This window comes from Sus scrofa, chromosome 14, assembly GCF_000003025.6.
Source record: "Sus scrofa isolate TJ Tabasco breed Duroc chromosome 14, Sscrofa11.1, whole genome shotgun sequence".
Lineage (NCBI taxonomy): Eukaryota > Metazoa > Chordata > Mammalia > Artiodactyla > Suidae > Sus > Sus scrofa.
The window spans coordinates 99,605,647-99,624,840 of record NC_010456.5 but is presented as its reverse complement, the minus strand read 5'-3'; the positions used below and the strand labels follow the sequence as shown (position 1 = coordinate 99,624,840).

At 37.8% G+C, this 19,194-nt stretch overlaps 1 protein-coding gene across 2 annotated transcripts in view; it reads right to left on the bottom strand.

Annotated features, from left to right (window-relative positions):
• MINPP1 (multiple inositol-polyphosphate phosphatase 1) overlaps positions 1 to 19,194 on the bottom strand; it is a 53,963-nt gene that overhangs the window by 3,548 nt on the left and 31,221 nt on the right. The window lies entirely within an intron of this gene.

Sequence of the window (19,194 nt, the reverse complement as noted above, 5' to 3'; positions counted from 1 at the left end):
ACTGAACATAAAAAGTTAAGTTCCAACATTTTGGATCATTGTAGTATTGCAAATCCATATAAACCAGTGAGCATACACACAAGTCTATAAGTTTAAAGAGAGTCGAGTCTTCACTTGTAGATTAAGGGATTTAAAGCTGATATGTATTTCAAAACTGTATTTCCTTTCTGTGAATGAAATTGAGCAATTGGCCCTTAGTAAATACTGGTTACTCCTTGGAGCTCTTCTAAATGAATTTCAAATATTATTTTATCTTTACCTAGGAAATAAGGACAAGCAACATTCAGTAGATTTCTTGAGCTGTCTGAACTGTGAGCGGTAGGTAATACATGTAATCTTTCAATGTTTTATAAGACTTGACTTGGATACCCAATGCAAACAGAGACACGAAAGGGTAGAACACAATCTTTTCTAGCTGATGTACTGTGTCTGATTGGGAATGGAGTTTATATACTGGTAGAAATACAACAGTTTTCAATACCATGGGCCAGTCACCTTTGTTTGTTTCAAGTTTTCTATGACTTTTTCTGGTAAAGTCTTCTTTTATAAGCAGCAGTGAATGACTGTTTAGCTTTTCTCAACTTTGATAGCAAGAATATGACTATTATCCTTAGGTATAACTTGTAAACCTATTCAAACACAATCCCCTGACTTCTTGCCACCACCCCACACATTAGGTTACAAATTTAGTGCATCTGGATTTTCTGGGAGGACAGTAGCATTTGCAGCAGTTTTTGAACCTTCCTGATTCCCACATAAAAATAGATGGGGCAACTGGATAGCAGATCCAAAACCCAAGGGAAACATTCACAGCATAGCTATGTGGAAAAGTATTCTCCATGAATCACCAATAGCCTTAAGACCTGCATATTACCAGTATGGAACGAAGCAGAGGGAAGTCACAGAGCTTCAGATATGTGAGATATCTGAAAACAGGAAAGTCCCAAACAGCCATCGGCTATTCACTGGAAAGTGCTATGAGCCAATGTGATATGGCAGCTGAAATTGGGAAAGGTTTAGCCCAATCTAGTATGTACGTAGGTGGGTATGTGTGCACATAGACAGACAATACACGTACTTTATATGTATGTATATGTATATAATAACACTAGTAATATATATGTATTTTCTCTATATGCTATAAACATACAATATTTTACCATTTTCTGGCCATACCCACAGCAATGCAGAAGTTCCTGGCTTAGGGATCAAACCCATGCCACAGCAGTGACCTGAGCCACAGCAGTGACAACACTGGGTCCTTAACCTGCTGTGCCACCTGGGAACTCAATACATTACCATTTTTGTTTAGGTAATCAGTTACCTTTTAAAGCAATAAAAAATAGAATAAAAATTATAGTAGTCAGAATTCTAAAATGACCTCCAAGAATTCAGCCCCCTGGTGTACACAACCAGTATAATCCACACCTCTTAAGTTGGGAAAGACTAATGTATATCAAGAGATCGCTCACACGATTATGTCATATTATATGGCAGAAAATATTTCACAGATGAAAATAAGTTTCCTAATCAAAACGAAGATTATTCTGGGTGAACCTAACCTAATCTGGGTGGGTTACAGAAAGAGGGCAAAGCTTCTGAGACATCCTTCTACTGGACTGGGAGCAGCAACAACCATGTTGTGAACCAGATGTGGAAGGACCATATGTATCTGAAATCGGCCCATAAAGTCTAAAAGCAGAACCCAGCTGACAATAAGCAACCCCCCAAAAAAACCAAAAAAACCCCCAAAAACCAGGAGCCCTAATGCCTAAATCTCAACTTGGTGTATGCAAGGGAGAACTATCTCTTGGCCTCTCCCGCAGCTGTAGAAATCCAGCCTTTGTCACGTCTCCACATAGCTGTTTTAAGGTTCCACTGAAGGACAGAGCCCTCACTAAGGAGAAACTGCTGGGAGTGGGGTCAAGAATGAGCAGGAGAGGGACAGCAGAGACAAAGGAAAGAGTAAGGACAGATATAAGTTGGGGAGGGAGCCAGAGTCAGGAGGAAACTTACAACAGTTCTGAACACACACACACACACACAGACCAGAAAAGGGAGCTCTATGAGGTTAAAACAATCTCACACAGCCTAAATTCACATTATAATGAGCAATAGAAAAGTAAATAGGAGGAGCAGAAAAATATTCCTACAGAAAATAAAACTATACTAGTAAAAGTATATAAAATACACAGAAACATATTACTTCACAATTATCCATTATTTTGAGATTAATATCTCTAAAAGGTGTGGGTTTTTTTTTCTTTTTTTGGTCTTTTTAGGGCCACACCTGTGGCATATGGAGGTTCCCAGGCTAGGGATGGAATCAGAGCTGTAGCCACTGGCCTATACCACAGCCACAGCAACGGTGGATCCTTAACACACTGAGCAAGGCCAGGGATCCAACCCGCATTCTCATGGATACTAGTCAGGTTTGTTTCTGCTGAGCCACCATGGTAACTCCCTAAAAGGTGTGATATTTAAAAACCATTCTTCTGAGTTCCCATCATGGCGTGGGGAAAACAAATCCAACTAGGAACCATGAGGTTGCTGGTTAGATTCCTCACCTGGCTCAGTGAGTTAAGGATCTGACATTGCCGTGAGCTGTGGTGTAGGTTGCAGACGAGGCTTGGATCTGGCATTGCTGTGGCTCTGGCGTAGGCCAGCAGCTGTAGCTCAGATTAGACCCCCAGCCTGGGAACCTCCATATGCCAGGGGTGTGGCCCTAAAAAGATAAAAGGCAAAAAATAAAATATAATTAAAAATAAAAACCATCCTTCAACAGGTGATTATAAGCCTCTCTTAACTAAAGTTTCCAAAACATTTATTTCCAAAAAGTATCTCCTTAGTTCCAAAGTTACAAAGCAGTACCACTCAAACTAGTTATATTTGGTTTGATCCGCATGAATATTTTTAAATCACGTAATATTTGTCAGTATTTTAAAATTGGGAGATTCTTTAAAATCCAGATTTGTAGTTCCTCTCCAAAACCTGAAAGCTCTGGCAATATGTACTCCTAAAAGGCAATAATCAACTGACCAGGAATAAGGGTTACCCTCCAGAGATGACAAATACCCGCTGCATAGGACATAAATCATTTCATGTTGTCTAAGATAGGACAGATTCATTTGTTACTTTCCTGGTCCTTTTATACATCTGAATATAAACAAGTCAAAGCTAATACTGCTGTAATGTAAATACAGTGGAATTTAACAGTGATATAAGTTAAAGAAAAACATGTAATATAAAAATAGTTATTTTCAGAGTTCCTGTCGTGGCTCAGTGGTTAACAAACCCAACTAGTAACCATGAGGTTGTAGGTTCGATCCCTGGCCTTACTCAGTGGGTTAAGGATCTGGTGTTGCCTTGAGCTGTGGTGTAAGTTGCAGATGTGGCTCAGATCCTGCATTGCTATGGTTGTGGTGTAGGTCTGCAGCTACAGCTCCGATTCACCTCCTAGCCTGGGAATCTTCATATGCCGTAAGTGTGGCCCTAAAAAGACAAGGAAAAAGAAAAAGATGATGATTTATATCTTAAATCTTCTATCCATAAGGCAGGAATGTCAAAGCCAAGAACAACCTTCAGCTCAATACTCTACTACTGCTCTCTGCAAGATCTGTAACACACACAGAAGTTCAGAAAGGATAGCAGCGATACCCCCACTGTCTCACTGAAAGGCTTAACTGACAGCAACTCTCTCCTCTTTTCCCCACCAAGGAGCTCCAATAAACTAGGGGCAATATATAATACAAAATATTCTTGTTTAAACATGTAATTAACATAAAAATTATCGATGGACTATTTTATTTTTTTCTGCCATGTCTTCAAAATGTACTTAACATTTACAACACATCTCAGTGCAGACCAGCCCATTTTCAGGTGTAAATACCACACATGGCTGGTGGCTATCGATTGTGTGGGACAGTGTTTGACAGACAGTGGAGTAAACATCCTTATGTACATACCTGGATTTAAAAGTCAATCAAATTTTAAAAAGTAGAAAAAAACATAGTAAAAACCAAATAACAAACATATATGAAACAAAAAATGTGTGTTGGGGGAAGGGAAGAGACCAACAGGGCTGTGTACGAAAGATCAGTTTACGGTCCTATTCATTACATCCAAGCTACAGAGGAAGTGAAATCTAGGTTGTTATCCAAATTTAAGTTTTAAACCCAAAGTTTCCTTAGGTTTATTTAAAAAGAAATAACCCCTATTTTATCTTTTCTTTTCTCTTCCTTCCTTTCTTTCCTTTTTGGCCGCCCTGCAGCACATGGAGTTTCCTGGGCCAGGGATCAGATCTGAGCCACAGCTGCAGCAACACCAGATCCCCAAGTCGCTGTGCCACGCCAGGAATGGAAACTGGGTCCTAACACTCCAGAGACACCACCAATCCCGTTGTGCCACAGCGGGAACTCCCCCATTTTATCTCTTGACTGCTTACTTTCAGTCATGCTATTTTTGAGAAGAAAGTTGAGAAAAATTTTGTTTAAAAAATGCTTGTGGGGGGTTTTACAGGAAATCAAATAAGTTATACATTAGATTCCCCCAGGAAGCCAAATTAATAAAAATAAATGACCGTCTTCTACCATATGATGCATCTAAACTTAAAAAAAAAAAGTTTTATTTTTTTTCTTTTTCAGTCATGCCAACGGCATATGCAAGTTCCCAGGCCAGGGAAAGAATCTGAGCCACAGTTGCGACCTTTGCCACAGCTGTGGTAACACAAGATCCAAACCCACTCACTGTCCTGGGCCAGGAGCAAACCTGCACTGCCTCAGAGACAACGCTGGAACCTCAACCTGTTGTGCCACAGCGGGAACTCCCCCCACAATTATTTTAGAATTCCAAGCAATTCTCAATACGAAGGAAAAGTACAATTTTAAAAATAAATGCAATGCTTATTATCTTATTACAGATCAATGTCCATTATCTGTAATGGACAGATGCAATATATGGAAAACAGTATTTTTAAAGGTCTGGTTAAATGCACCAATACAATAATGATAACTAAAGACGAGGATAACTAAGATTAGAGGGTCAAAACTAATGTAACCTTCCTCAAAACCATCTAAAAAACTAAAACATCAGTTTACTTGGAGACCCAAATATGCCTGCAGAAAATAATAAGCAACTTGCAATTTTTTGTAGGTTATATACTTCTACAAAAACGACAAATATAAAGGAGGAATGAGCACAATTTCACTTGTGATTATTCTTTGTCTACCTTTACCCTTAGTGCCTAAAAGCGTCTTGCACACATAGCAGATACTGCTGCTACTTCAGAAAAAGAAGTTGTATTCCTAACAAAAAAGATCTGGCAAAAAGGATGTGCTTGGGAGTTCCTGTTGTGGCGCAGCGGAAATGAATCCAACTAGGAACCATGAGGTTATGGGTTCAATCCCTGGCAGTGCTCAAGTGGACTAAGGATCTGGCATTGCCTTGAGCTGTAATGTAGCTCACAGACGCAGCTCGGATCTAGCATTGCTGTGGCTGTGGCTACAGCTCTGATTCGACCCCTAGCCTGGAAAACGCCATATGCTGTGGGTGCGGCCCTAAAAAGTGAAGAAAAGAAAAAAAAAAAAAGGAAAGAAAGGGATGTGCTCAATTTTCTGAAATAAAGAGGAGACTTTTCAAAGATCCATTTGGTCATTTCTTTAGGTGTGACAGATCCTACTGTTCGCTACCAAGTGGCAGGTACCAATCTAATTTCACTTTTTAGGAGGGAGAAAAGATGAGAAAGGGAGAGAGAAAAAGAAGATGCTATATTCTTTTCTTTTTTTTGTGCCCTTTAGGGCCGCACCCGTGGCATATAGAGGTTCCCAGGCTAGGGGTCTAATCTGAGCTACAGCTGCTGGCCTATGCCACAGCCACAGCAACGGCCAGATACGAGCCAAATAGAAACAAAACATATTCCTGAACCTTGCAGGTTAGCATTTGTCTAAGTGTTAGTCCCCTAACCAAGGAGGGCAAACAGGGAAGATCTGGATGGCTTTGTTGACGAGGTGGTATTTGAGCTGGATAATAAATTCATTTCTGTTAAGTCTTATAAAAGAAATGCTGCTCACTGTAGCTTTAGTTAAGTGAAGTATCTGGTTCATCTTGTGAAGCAGATATTATCATTCCCTTTTTACAGATGAAAAAAACTAAGGTTAACTTGCCTTTCTTTAAATCACCAATTTAAATCACTAGAAAAAATACTCTCCATTAAATTCATAGGAATAGATAATGTAAATGATTAACCTAAATCTTTTCAAGAAAAATTAATCGCTCTCAGTCTGATTCTTAAGTTCAATGTTTCAAAATCGTTTTTTCTTAAAGCAGGGCACATCTGAAACTAAGTTTTTGGTTTGAACTTGAATATAGGAATACTATAAATCAAATTTCATGAATATAATTTACACACCAAAAATTCATTTGGAAAAAGCTTAATGCTTCTCGTATAGGAAAATATTTGCATATCTGAATTGAAGCAGATAAGTTAAGAATTTAGTCACTTAAGTTTACTTTCAAGCTACTGCTGACTTAAAATCAATCAAATCTCATCTAAAACAACTGAGTATCAAATTTAAAATCAAATCAATTTTTTTAGGGGGAAGGGGAGGACATGGCATTTCAATATAGCAGCTGAGGAAAACCACCTTGTTAGTGCTTGGTAATAAGACCCCCTGGCACACTAGTTTGAATGGGGCAATTTAAATACTCTTTAGCAATATGCCCTTTGGTTAGAGCACATATTAGATCTTACAGAGTAAGAAACTGGATCATCTCTTAAACAAGGCATCAATTCTTTTCTAAGAATGTATAAAAGGCAAAGACCACACTTCCTAGGTTTTTAACCTGAAATAAAAATATGATAGAATATAAACAGAGACAGAAAGACAAGAAATCTTGCTTTAGGAACATACTACTACATGACTGCTTCCTAGAATCGGAGATACCATGTGTCTATTATGAGGTTATGGAGACCATCTTTCCCCACTCAATAACTCTGAGGCACTCAGTGCATTATACTCTCCACCTTGAATTCAGTGTACTGGGCAATAAAGGGTATGCTTCTACATATTTATTCTAGGAAGAAAGGGAGTATGTCAACAAATGAGTTTTTGGTTTCATAGAATCAATTTCTTGTCCAAAGAGATTTCAACTCCAATCAGTAATTGGTATCTGGAACACTGTATTAGGGTTGTATCCAGATCCAACGTCATCTACCCGCTATTTGCTAAACATTTTCCTCTTTATATATGAACATCCTCTCCTTACCAACCAATCTCCCCCTCTTTAATCTCTCATTTCCCAGACATAACTGATATCACTTTGCCCATTTCAAAGACACTTGATTACAAGATATAGCAATAGAAGATGCTTCAAGTTTGTAACAGGCTGGCACACGATTTCTCGTTTTTTCACAGCTCTATCACTCTTGGTCAAGTATATTATAAAGCAACATAAACCAATCAATCAGTCTATATATAAAATATACATCACCTGAAACAAATTAACACTTTAGAAACTATAAATCATTCTTAAGTGTATGTACTCAAAATTTTATTGAGCATAGAGTAAAATACCTAATTGATCTGGTTTACATCTTTTTTAAAAATGTCAAGAAATGATATTAAAAAACTGGTTTAGAGAAATTTTATCACAGGGAAAAAGCCTGTAAAACAGAAAAGAATGCCATATGATACTTCATGATGTATGCTATCAACATGAATATAAATTGAAACTCTAAAGTGGCCTAAAAGTTATCTCTAACTACCTATATGTTTTTTGTTTTTTGTTTTTTTTTTTTTGTCTTTTGTCATTTTTTGTTATTGTTGTTGTTGTTGTTGTTATTGTTGCTATTTCTTGGGCCGCTCCCGCGGCATATGGAGGTTCCCAGGCTAGGGGTTGAATCGGAGCTGTAGCCACCGGCCTACGCCAGAGCCACAGCAACGCGGGATCCAAGCCACGTCTGCAACCTACACCACAGCTCACGGCAACGCCGGATCGTTAACCCACTGAGCAAGGGCAGGGATCGAACCCACAACCTCATGGTTCCTAGTCGGATTCGTTAACCACTGCGCCACGACGGGAACTCCCTATATGTTTTATAGAATTCTAAAATCTTTCTTGATATTTGCATTTCAAAAAAAAAATTCAGAGCTCACTAAATGCGTAGGTTGGACTTTAAGGATAAGAAGCAGAATGTGGCACACTTCTAAATAAGCTACAAACTGAAAAGAAAGTTAAATAATTTTTCATTAACTCAGAAAATATTCCCAATAAATAACAGCTCAGAATATAAATCACCTGTCTCAAACATAACTATTTTTCTTCACTATTTATTTTTCCTAGCTGGAATTCTACTTAGTAAATCCTTAATTGTTCAAGTGTTCAAAACTAGAATATAGTAATCTTCTTCAAGATCCCCTAAGAAAACAGAAGTAAAACATCTAACTCATACTTATGAGGTATAAAATTCAAAAGAACTTAGCTAATAATTTTTCAGTCCTTTTAAACAAACCAAGGGCCTACTTACAGCTAAAAATGTCAGAATACTTTACTTATAAACAATGAGCAATACGTAAACTGATTTCTACTTTATTATTTGAAATTCAACTGCCAAAATACCAAAACTCTGGGTATAAAAAAACCCTGCAACTTTCAGTTTCCAGTCTGTAAGGAGCTTAAAAGTTGCCATTTCACCCTAACAATAAAGAGCTGAACAAACTGAAATATAACTCTTCTTAGATCCATCAGAGAAGTGAGGTCATAGGGTAAACTGCTGCCCCCAATCTGCAGAGACAGACGAATGGATTCAGAAAATCATAATTTACAGAAGCAGAAATCTCCATGGAAACCCTTATTAGGGTTCGAAAACAAACTGTAATCGAAAAATTGCTATAGGTGCAGTGTGGGCAAGTCTAAGAATTAAAAACTTCAAGGGAGACCTAGTTACAGAGAGAGTGAACTCTGCCTGGTCCTCACAGGGAAACTCCTGCTTCTTGCAGAAGGAGGGGAAAAAAACATTTTTAAATATATCAGAAATTTCTATCCTCAACAAGGCCTGCCCCCAGGAGAAACTGTTTCTCTGGAGTCTAACCTGCTGGGGTTTTATCAGAGCCTAACCTACCTGAGAGAAGGGAAATACTCAACTCTAGTCCTAACTCTCTTGTACTGTCTAAAGAGGAGAAAAAAAGCTCAGAGGCACAGATGAAGTCCACAGCTTGGAGTACAGACTTATCAAAATGCTGAGACACAATCATAGGACTAGAGAATGCTCCCCATCCTGCCACACCTTACCCCAACATTACTAAAGCCTATTTACCACAGGTCCGTTTACACAGTACATCATGTCCATTTTCAACAAAAAATTACAAGGTATACTGAAAGGCAAAAAACAAAGAAAAAAACAGTTTAAAGAGACTGAATAAGCATTAGAACCAGAGTCACATATGACAGATATGTCAAAATGCCAGGCCAGGAATTTTTTTTGTTTTTTGAATTTAAATAATTTGTTAAGGTTTTTTTTTTTTTTTTTTTTTTTTTGTCTTTTGCCATTTGTTGGGCCGCTCCCGCGGCATATGGAGGTTCCCAGGCTAGGGGTCTAATCAGAGCTGTAGCCACCAGCCTACGCCACAGCAACGCGGGATCCGAGCCGCATCTGCAACCTACAACACAGCTCACGGCAACACCGGATCCTTAACCCACTGAGCAAGGCCAGGGATCGAACCCGCAACCTCATGGTTCCTAGTCGGATTCGTTAACCACTGCGCCACGACGGGAACTCCTGTTAAGGTTTTTAATGGAAAAAGTAGACCATGTGCAAGAACAGATGAATAATCTGAGTAGAGAGATGAAATTTCTAAGAATGAATTCAAAAGAAACACTCAAAATCATAAACAAATACTGAAACAAAAAAATATCTTTGTAAACCAGACATGGATGAAGAAAGATCTCTGAACTTGTGCATATGACAGCAAAAACTTACAAAGCTGAAATGCAGAGAAACAAAAGACTAGAAGAAAACAGAACAGAATATACAAGAACTGTGGGACAACTGTAAAAGGTTTAAAGTAACATATGTGGAATGCATATACCAGACGGAAGAGAGAGAGACAGGAACAAATGTGATATTTAAAGCAGTAATGAATGAGGAGTTTCCGTTGCGGTGCAGTGGAAACGAATCCAACTAGGAACCATGAAGTTTCGGGTTCTATCCCTGGCCTTGCTCAGTGGGTTAAGGATCCACTGTTGCCGTGAGCTGTGGTGTAGGCTGCAGACATGGCTTGGATCCAGTGTTGCTGTGGCTGTGGTGTAGGCTGGCAGCTGTAGCTCTGATTTGACCCCTAGCCTGGGAACCTTCATATGCAGCAGTTACAGCCCTAAAAAGACAAAAGACCAATAATAATAATAATAATAATAATAATAAAATAAAGCAGGAATGAATGAGAATTTACCCAAATTAGTGTCAGACGCCAAACCACAGATCCAGGGAAGTAAAAAAATACTGAACAGGAAAAATGAAACAAACAAACAAACAAAGCTATACCTAGGCATAACATTAGAACTTCAGAAAATCAAAGATAAAGAAAAAAATATCTAAAGAAGCCATAGGAAAAAAGCATCTTACTTACAGAGAGACAACACAAAGACAAAAATTGTATCCAACTTCTCTTTGGAAGCCATGTAAGTATGAAGACAGGAGTGAAATGTTTATAACTGTTGAGAAAAAACCCTACCAACCTAGAATTCTGTACCCTGCAGAATTACCCTTCAGAAGTGATGAAGAAATAACAAAAATTGAGGGAACTTGTTGCCAGTGGATGTGCCTTGCAAGAAATAAAAAGTTCTTCAGAGAAAAGGAAAATGATATAGGTCAGAAACTCAGATCTACATAAAGAAAGGAAGAACACTGGAAATGAGTAAATGAAGGTAAAGTAAAAATTTTAGGAGTTCCCATTGTGGCTCAGCAGGTTAAGAACCCTACTAGTATCCATGAGGGTGTGGGTTTGATCCCTGGCCTTGCCCAGTGGGTTAAAGATCCAGCACTGCCTCAAGCTACAGCATAGGCTGCAGACGTGGCTTGAATCTGTAGTTGCTATGGCTGTGGCACATGCCTGCAGCTGCAGCTCCAACTCAATCTCTAGCTTGGGAACTTCCACATGCCAAGGGTTCAGCCCTAAAAAAACGAACGAATGAATGAATGAATGAATGAATACTTTGTCATTTATTCTTTTTTTTTTTTTTTTCTGTATTTTGTATTTTTAGGGCCATACCTGTGGCATATGGAAGTTCCCAGGCTAGGGGTCGAATCAGAGCTGTACTTGCTGGCCCACACCACAGTCACAGCAATGCAGGATCCAAGCCATGTCTGCAACCTACACTACAGCTCGTGACAACGCCTGATCCTTAACCCACTGAGCGAGACCAGGGATCGAACCTGCATCCTCATGGATACTAGTCAGGTTTGTTAACCACTGAGCCACTACGGGAACTCCATTTATTGTTTATTCTTAATTGGTCTGGTAGCCACTTGTTCAAAATAGTAGTAGCAATAATATATTCAATTATGTATGTTTACAGGTTGTACACACACAAACTTATGTATACTTATGTATAAGTGAAATTAATGATAGCAATGATACAAATGATGAGAAGGAGGAATTAGAAATTTTTTTGTTATTATAAGGTGCTTGCACTATCCACAAAGTGGTTCAGTGTTAATTTAAAAGCGGACTTGGATTAGTTATAAATGTATATCGCAAATTCTAGGACAACCACTAAAAAAAGTAAAAAAAGAGAAACACAACTAACATGCTAAGAATGGAAAGGGAATGGAACCACATAGAATGCTCAATTAAAACAATAAAAGGCAGAAGAAGTGTGGTAAGCAAAAACAGAAACAAAGAAAAAGAGCAACAAATAGACAAGATAACAAATAGAGTAGATATTAATACTACTATATCAATAATCACTGAATGTCAATGGTCAATATATACCAATTAAAAGACAAAGATTGTCAGAGTGGATCAAAAAATAAGATTCAGCTATATGTTGTCTACAAGGAACTCACTTGAAATATAGAGACACATGTAGATTAAAAGTAAAGTAATGGAGGAGTTCCCACCGTGGTACAGTGGGTAATGATCCAGCTTATATCTGTGGTGTCGCTAGTTCAATCTCTGGCCCAGTACAGTGGGTTAAGGATCTGGTGTTGTCAGGATCCCTGGCCTGGGAACTTCCATAGACTGTGGGTGTGGCCAAAAAACGAAGAAAAAAAAGTAAAATAATGAAAGTAATAGAGAATGTAATGGGCTAATTAACTCTAATCAAAAGAAAGTAAGAGTAGCTATATAAATTTTAGACACAGCCAACTTCAGGGCAAGGAAAGTCATCAGGGATAAAGAGAAGCAGTACATATTAATAAAGGGGTCACTATTCCAAGAAGATCTAACATTCCTTAGTGTATATGTACCTAGCAACAGAGCACAACATGCATGAGGCAAAAAACTGCTGAACTAAAAGAAGAAACAGATAAATCAACTATTACAGTTGTGGACATTAATAATCCTTTATCAGAAATGGACAGATCCAGAAGGCAGAAAATCTATAAGGACATTGTTATTCGATGCTATCAACTAAATGTAACTGACATCTACGGACTACTTCATCTAATAATAGTGGATTACAGATTCTTTCCAAGCTCATGTGGAACACACTAAGAGACATTCTGTGATATAAAACACAGCTTAAAATGTTTTAAAAAAACAGAAATCATGCAATGTCTATTCACTGGAATTAAACCAGACCACACCAGACCATAATGGAATTAAATCAGAAATCATTAACAGAAAGATAATGGAAAAATACAAAAACACTTGGAGATAAAAAACAACATACATCTAAATAATACATGGGTCAAAGAAGAACTTCAAGGAGTTCCTGCTGTGACACAGTGAGTTAAAGGATCCGGCATTGTCTCTTCAGCAACTCAGGTTGCTGCTGAGGCATGGATTTGATCAAGGCAATGCGGGATCCTGAACCCACTGAGCGAGCCCAGGGATCAAACCTGTGTCCTCATGGATACTCGTTGGGTTTATTACTGCTGAGCCATGACAGGAACAGTAGTGATTTTTAACTGCTGGTTTGTTTTTGTAACTCTAAAGATGTCAAAACAAATACACAAAAGTATTTATTTATAATCTAGTTTTCATCAGAAGCCATTAAAAGTATGTGCTAGGTTTCTGTAAAGTAAATCAGTAATTCTTGTGAAGGTAGTTGGTTCCATCTCAGAAACACACAGCTCTTCATCTCTAATGGAGAGCAAATCTTAGAAGTGTTCTAAGCCATCTGCTAGGAATTGGTTTACTTCAGTTACTACAGGCCCGGTGCTGTTTGAAAGAATCAAATCCCAAACTTCTCTTCATATAACCAAGTTCCAAAAATGGCATGGGAATTTTTCTGGGTTTCATTCCCAAGTTTCTTCAAAGCAAAGGTGGTTTATTGTTAAGCCCAAAATACTGGCAACAGCAGCAAAAGGGTAAGAGTGTTAAGGGTGTGTACATGTGTATGTGTGAATAAGGGAGTAAGGAAGTATGCGTGTGTGTGTATGTGAACATGTGTGTATCTGGGGCCTGGGGTGAGGTGGTTAGAAAGACCAAAGAGACCTAGAGAACACAGTGAATGGGAAGACAAAAGGAGAAAGAATGTGGAAAAAAAAAACCACTTCTCAGTTTACTCAATTCCTAATATAAGGCCACTGCACATAAATTTCATCAGAAAACTACCGAGTATAAAGACTGCTACATTCCATTCTATCTATGGTCCCGTGGTCCCATGTAGCTTTCTTCTTCTCACATAGTCATTCAATAAACAGAGTTGTGAGGTTCAGAATGCCATGACAGAAAGAACTAGGTTTTTACCTTTAACTAAAGATTGCAGTCTTTTGGTAGGTAGACATAAAAAATTTTTAGAGGAGAAGCTGCGAGGACAATCAGTAATGATGCATATCCTGCATTTACAGTTTTTAATTATTGGAGACATAAAATCATTTGAGAATCTAAAGGAATGGGATTTAATCCCAGAGAAATACACAAACTTGAATACTGTTTTGGGAGTTCAGATTCCCCATATCCTAAGAATATCTGTGCTACATATTACAATCACATTAGTTTTTATCTCCTGCATCATGTGTATTCCAGAAAGGTCTAATAATCGCATCTTATTGAGCTATATGTTTAAAATGTCTAAATAGGAGTTCCCGTTGTGGCTCAGTGGTTAACAAATCTGACTAGGAACCATGAGGTTGTGGGTTTGATCCCTGGCTTTGCTCAATGGGTTGGGGATCCGGCATTGCCGTGAGCTGTGGTGTAGGTCGCAGACACGGCTCAGTTCCCACGTTGCTGTGGCTCTGCTGTAGGCCGGTGGCTATAGCTCCGATTAGACCCCTAGCCTGGGAACCTCCATATGCCGCGAGAGCGGCCCAAGAAAAGGCAAAAAGACAAAAAGACCAAAAAAAAAAAAAGTCTACATAGATTGATTCACACTTTAAACTTACACACAATACAAAATTAAGAAAAATTCAGATATTCTATAATTTGCTTTGAATGTTCATATTTTTCTTGAATCATGCTTCTGTTCTCTGTGTCCTGACTGCATACTCTGATCCTTCAACAAATATAGACTTCTATCAGTCACATTTCTCATACTAACTATATCCTTGACTTGTACTGATATTCTTTAGAACTCTTAGCATAATAGTCTCCCAAAAAATGAGGAATAAGAAGGGAGTTCCCGTCGTGACACAGCGCAAACAAATCCGGACTAGGAACCATGAGGTTGCGGGTTAGATTCCTGGCCTCGCTCAGTGGTTAAGCATCCAGCATTGCCATGAGTTGTGGTGTAGGTCACAGACACGGCTTGGATCTGGTGATGCTGTGGCTGTGGTATAGACCGGCTGCAACAGCTCCGATTTGACCTCTAGCCTGGGAACCTCCATATGCCACTGGTGCGGCCCTAAAAAAAAAAAAAAAAAAAAAAAGGCACTGAACACATCTTTAACTCTGCTCTCTCCTCCCTGCATTAAACTTGGGGTGTCCCATTTTCTAGCAATAAAGCCACTTTTATGGAGGTACATTTTAGCTTTAAAACATTTTCTTAAAAACCCTAGAAAATGTAAACCATTAATACAAATATAAGAAAACAAATCAATTATATGCAGAAATACACAGTTAGAATTCTAATGTTTTAGGATTGAGATCTGGTCAAGACCTCTCATTTTAGAAATAAGAAAAAGACGAGTGAATTACCTAATGTTATCTAGCAAGACTAAGAACACAGTTCTTCAAATTACAGGCCTCTTTTTTACTTATATAAGGAGATGTTATTAAATTATCAATTAAAAAGGAAATTTAGTTGTTAAAAGAGGTTTGATGACTATGTATGTGTTCAAAGTAAGTAAAACACTCCAAAAATAGCTAAACCAGAGAAACAATAATTGCATGTTTTTCCCCTAAATGCACTCAGCTTAGATCTTTTTAATCTCTTAATTCATGTTTCACACTCAACTAATGTTAACACAAAGAGTGTTTTTAAACATGATCCAGGAATATCAAATAGAGCTTTAGACGACTCATATAATTCCCATACTTACATAAGTGCACAAATAAGCAACATGAACTGCCAGAGATATGGGATGCTTTGGGAAGAAAATTAAAGGAAAAAAATTTTTTTGAAGTCTTCTTTTGCATCTGATGGGCACATCAGCTCCAAAGAGGCATTCAGAGAAGCATTAAGCTCAACAGGTTAGCACAAACATAGAATGAAATGAATGACTCAAGCATACAGTGTTTTCTCAAGAAAAATATATAGAAATAACTTCTGCTTCCAGTCAAGATGGACTAACGGGGGCTGGATTTACCTTCCTGCCTTAAGCCAGACAAAATACATGAAATAGCTGTTTTCAGACATTCAACAGTAGTGAGAATAAGAGTGAGGGAAGGCAAATGAGGTGAATCCCAACGACTATCCCATCTTAACTGCCTAGAGTCTCCAGGCTGCAAGCACAGGGCATGGCAATCTTCCTGAGAAGATGAGACAGAACTGAAAATTCAAGGAGGCCATCCTGGCTAGAACTCACAGGATGGAGTACCAGAGAACAGATCTGAAGTTTTCAGCTATGGTGAGTACTGTTCAGCTCATGTATGTGAGAAAACTATCCAAATCCAAGCAAAAAGCACTGAAAAGAAAGTGAAAAAATCCCCCAAAAGAACACAAGGCCAGGAATAGTCTGTGTTTGCACAAGTGAGACTGGGAAAACCTCAAAATATGCAGGGTATCAAACAGATGCTCAGAAGGAACTGTCTCAACAGTGGGGCAATTAGCCCATAAAAGACATCATAAAAACAAAAAAAGGCAAACCACAGACCCAAAGAATACACTTGTAAAGCATAAACTGTACCTAGAATATATATAAAGAACTCTTACAACAACAAAGTGATAAGCAATCTAATTTTAAGACTGGCAAAATATTGGAAAAGACACTTCACCAAAATAAACATATGAATAGTAAATAAGCACATGAAAAGATGCTCAGTATCACTAGTTGTATGGCTGTTAGCATAAGTGATACCATCTTGGGTCCTTATAGTGTCTCCTATCCTTCCACTTGCCCAGGACTGAATGTACTGTGTAGCAGTAAATCACTTGTGTCAAGTGCTCTGTAGTTAATAGATACTGTTTAATATCATTAGGACCAGGTAGCCTCAATGTTCTGTTAGTCTCCAAACAATAAAAACCTTCACTGACGTATTTTCATTACCCAAGAGATTAGTTACCATTTGTGAATTCTGACTTAGGAATGCACATGCTATTTCCAAGTTCTTACCCTCATACTCTAAGTTAAGTATAAAATTGTCCCAATGGCCCCTTGTTGGTGCAGAGTACAGCTATGAATATTTTTGGATCCACTGTCCGCCTGATCCCGATCCTATCCTGTAAGTGACCCACCTTGTTTTTCAGCTTCAAGATGCCTTCTCAGTTTGGTGGGCACTTTTCAGTCCCTCTGCCTCCAATACTAGTTTTTAGGCAAAGGCAAACTAAAGTCACAATGAGGTGCTCCAACAGATCCATTAGAATGGCTGAAATTAAAAATATCTACCATATCGAGTCTTGGCTAGGATGTAGAATAACTGTAACTCTTACACACTGGTTGGGAGAGTTGGGCAGTTTCTTAAAGAGTTAAATACACACCTAAGTATGACTCAGCTAGTCTATCTCTAGGTATTAATTATCCAAGAGAAATAAAGGATATGTCCATACAAAGACCACAAATATTCATAGCAGCTTTCTTTGTAATAGCCTCAACCCAAATGTCCATCATAAACAGAAAAGAAAAATTGTGATTATCCATACAATGGAATACTAAATAAAATACTAAATAAAAAGGAATGAACAACAAATACCCAAAACATAAATGAATCTCATAACCATTATGCTGAGTAAAAGAAGCCAAACAAAAATATATACATACTATATGGTTCCATTATATAAAATTCTAGAAAACACAAATTAGTATACAGTGACAGAAAGCAAACCAGTGGTTTGCCTGAGAAATGGCAGGGTGTAGGGTGAATGGGAATAGATAAGAGTCACAAAGAAATTTCTGCATGTGGTAGATACTTTGTAAACTTGATTGTGGTGATAGTTTTGTGGGTGTGTAAGTATGTAAGAACCCATCAAACTGTATACTTTAAACGTGTTGTTTATACCAATTATACTTCAATAAAGCTGTTTTTGAAAAAAATCAAAACAAGCATGAAGGGCTGATATTGCTGAGGTTTGTGAAAGAAGTCTTCAGTGACCAACCTCAAAGACCCCTCCTCCCATAAAGCCTTTTCCAAATTCCAACAGTTCAAGCCAATTCTTCTTCAGCAGTTTTTTTTTTTTTTTTTTAACTTGTTTTCCAGGAATGACACATAGGTTTGTGACTTGGATGCCTTGGATAAACAAGAACTACAGGAGAGTGGATATTCCTTCATTACATGCTGAGGTTTATTCTAGACACAGAAGATAGAGCAGGGAAATAAAGTTCTAAACATCACAGACCTAGAGTCCAGGAGAATCAAAAATTGTTTTTCCAGAAGGCAAGGGGATAGGATATTTGAATTTGAATTCAGAGCCTTGCCAGCCTAGTTATACTAACTTTTATGTAGATGGAATCTTTCAACAACCAGCACTAGAAGAGGCTCCCGGTATACCTAATTAAACTCCATGGAACATTGACTTCAGAAAATTAGCAAAAAGACAAGAGGGAGCAGACTCTGAGTTAGAAATCTCACCTAAGAACTAATACCCTATGTTAGTTAAAAATGCTTCTCTTATTAAGTCTGTAAACATTAACTGAAAAAAAAAATCTTTCATTAGAAAAAAATATTCTGAGAATTTAGAATTTAGAATCTACATACATTTCTAAGAACTTTAGAAAACCAACTCCCTGGTAACAAAGAACTAAGTAATAACTTGGTGCCACCACATTTTTATTTCGATGCTGCCATCTTATGTTAAAACATGGAACTACGCACGCTTAAAAAAGCCATACACTTATTGGATGGTGAAAACTGAAAAAAATCAAAAGATATGAGAGTCAAACAAAAAGACAGAAAAAGGTTAATGAGAGTTATTTAATAACAGTAACACATATTCACAGCAATTAATTTGGTATCTGAGCGTATTCCTGACAAAATTGAAGATCTCATGAGGTAAGCAATTATATTGTCCAGAATATAAACAAAAGGCAGGAAATGACTTACTGAATTCTCTCAATTAAAAAGAAACTACACACACACACACACACACACACACACACACACACACACACATACTAACAGCTATAATGGGGAATGGGAAAGTAGAATAAAATCCAAGTTTATCTCATTCCCTTAATAAATTCGATCTGCTTTTCTAATCACAGCTGCTTTAATAGCAATAGCTGCTTAAATAATAAATGTACTGGTTTTAACTTTAAACCCATCACTGTAGTGAGTGTTTAAGAAAGAAAATAAAAATCAAGATCCTAGTAAGTCAAGGACCATGATGGATTTGGAGGACTGGTTATATTTAAACAAAATGTTGACACATCAATTAGCATTATTTGCAATTTCCAATTCTTCTGTGAAGTAAAACCATATTATTAAAATAATGTTGAAA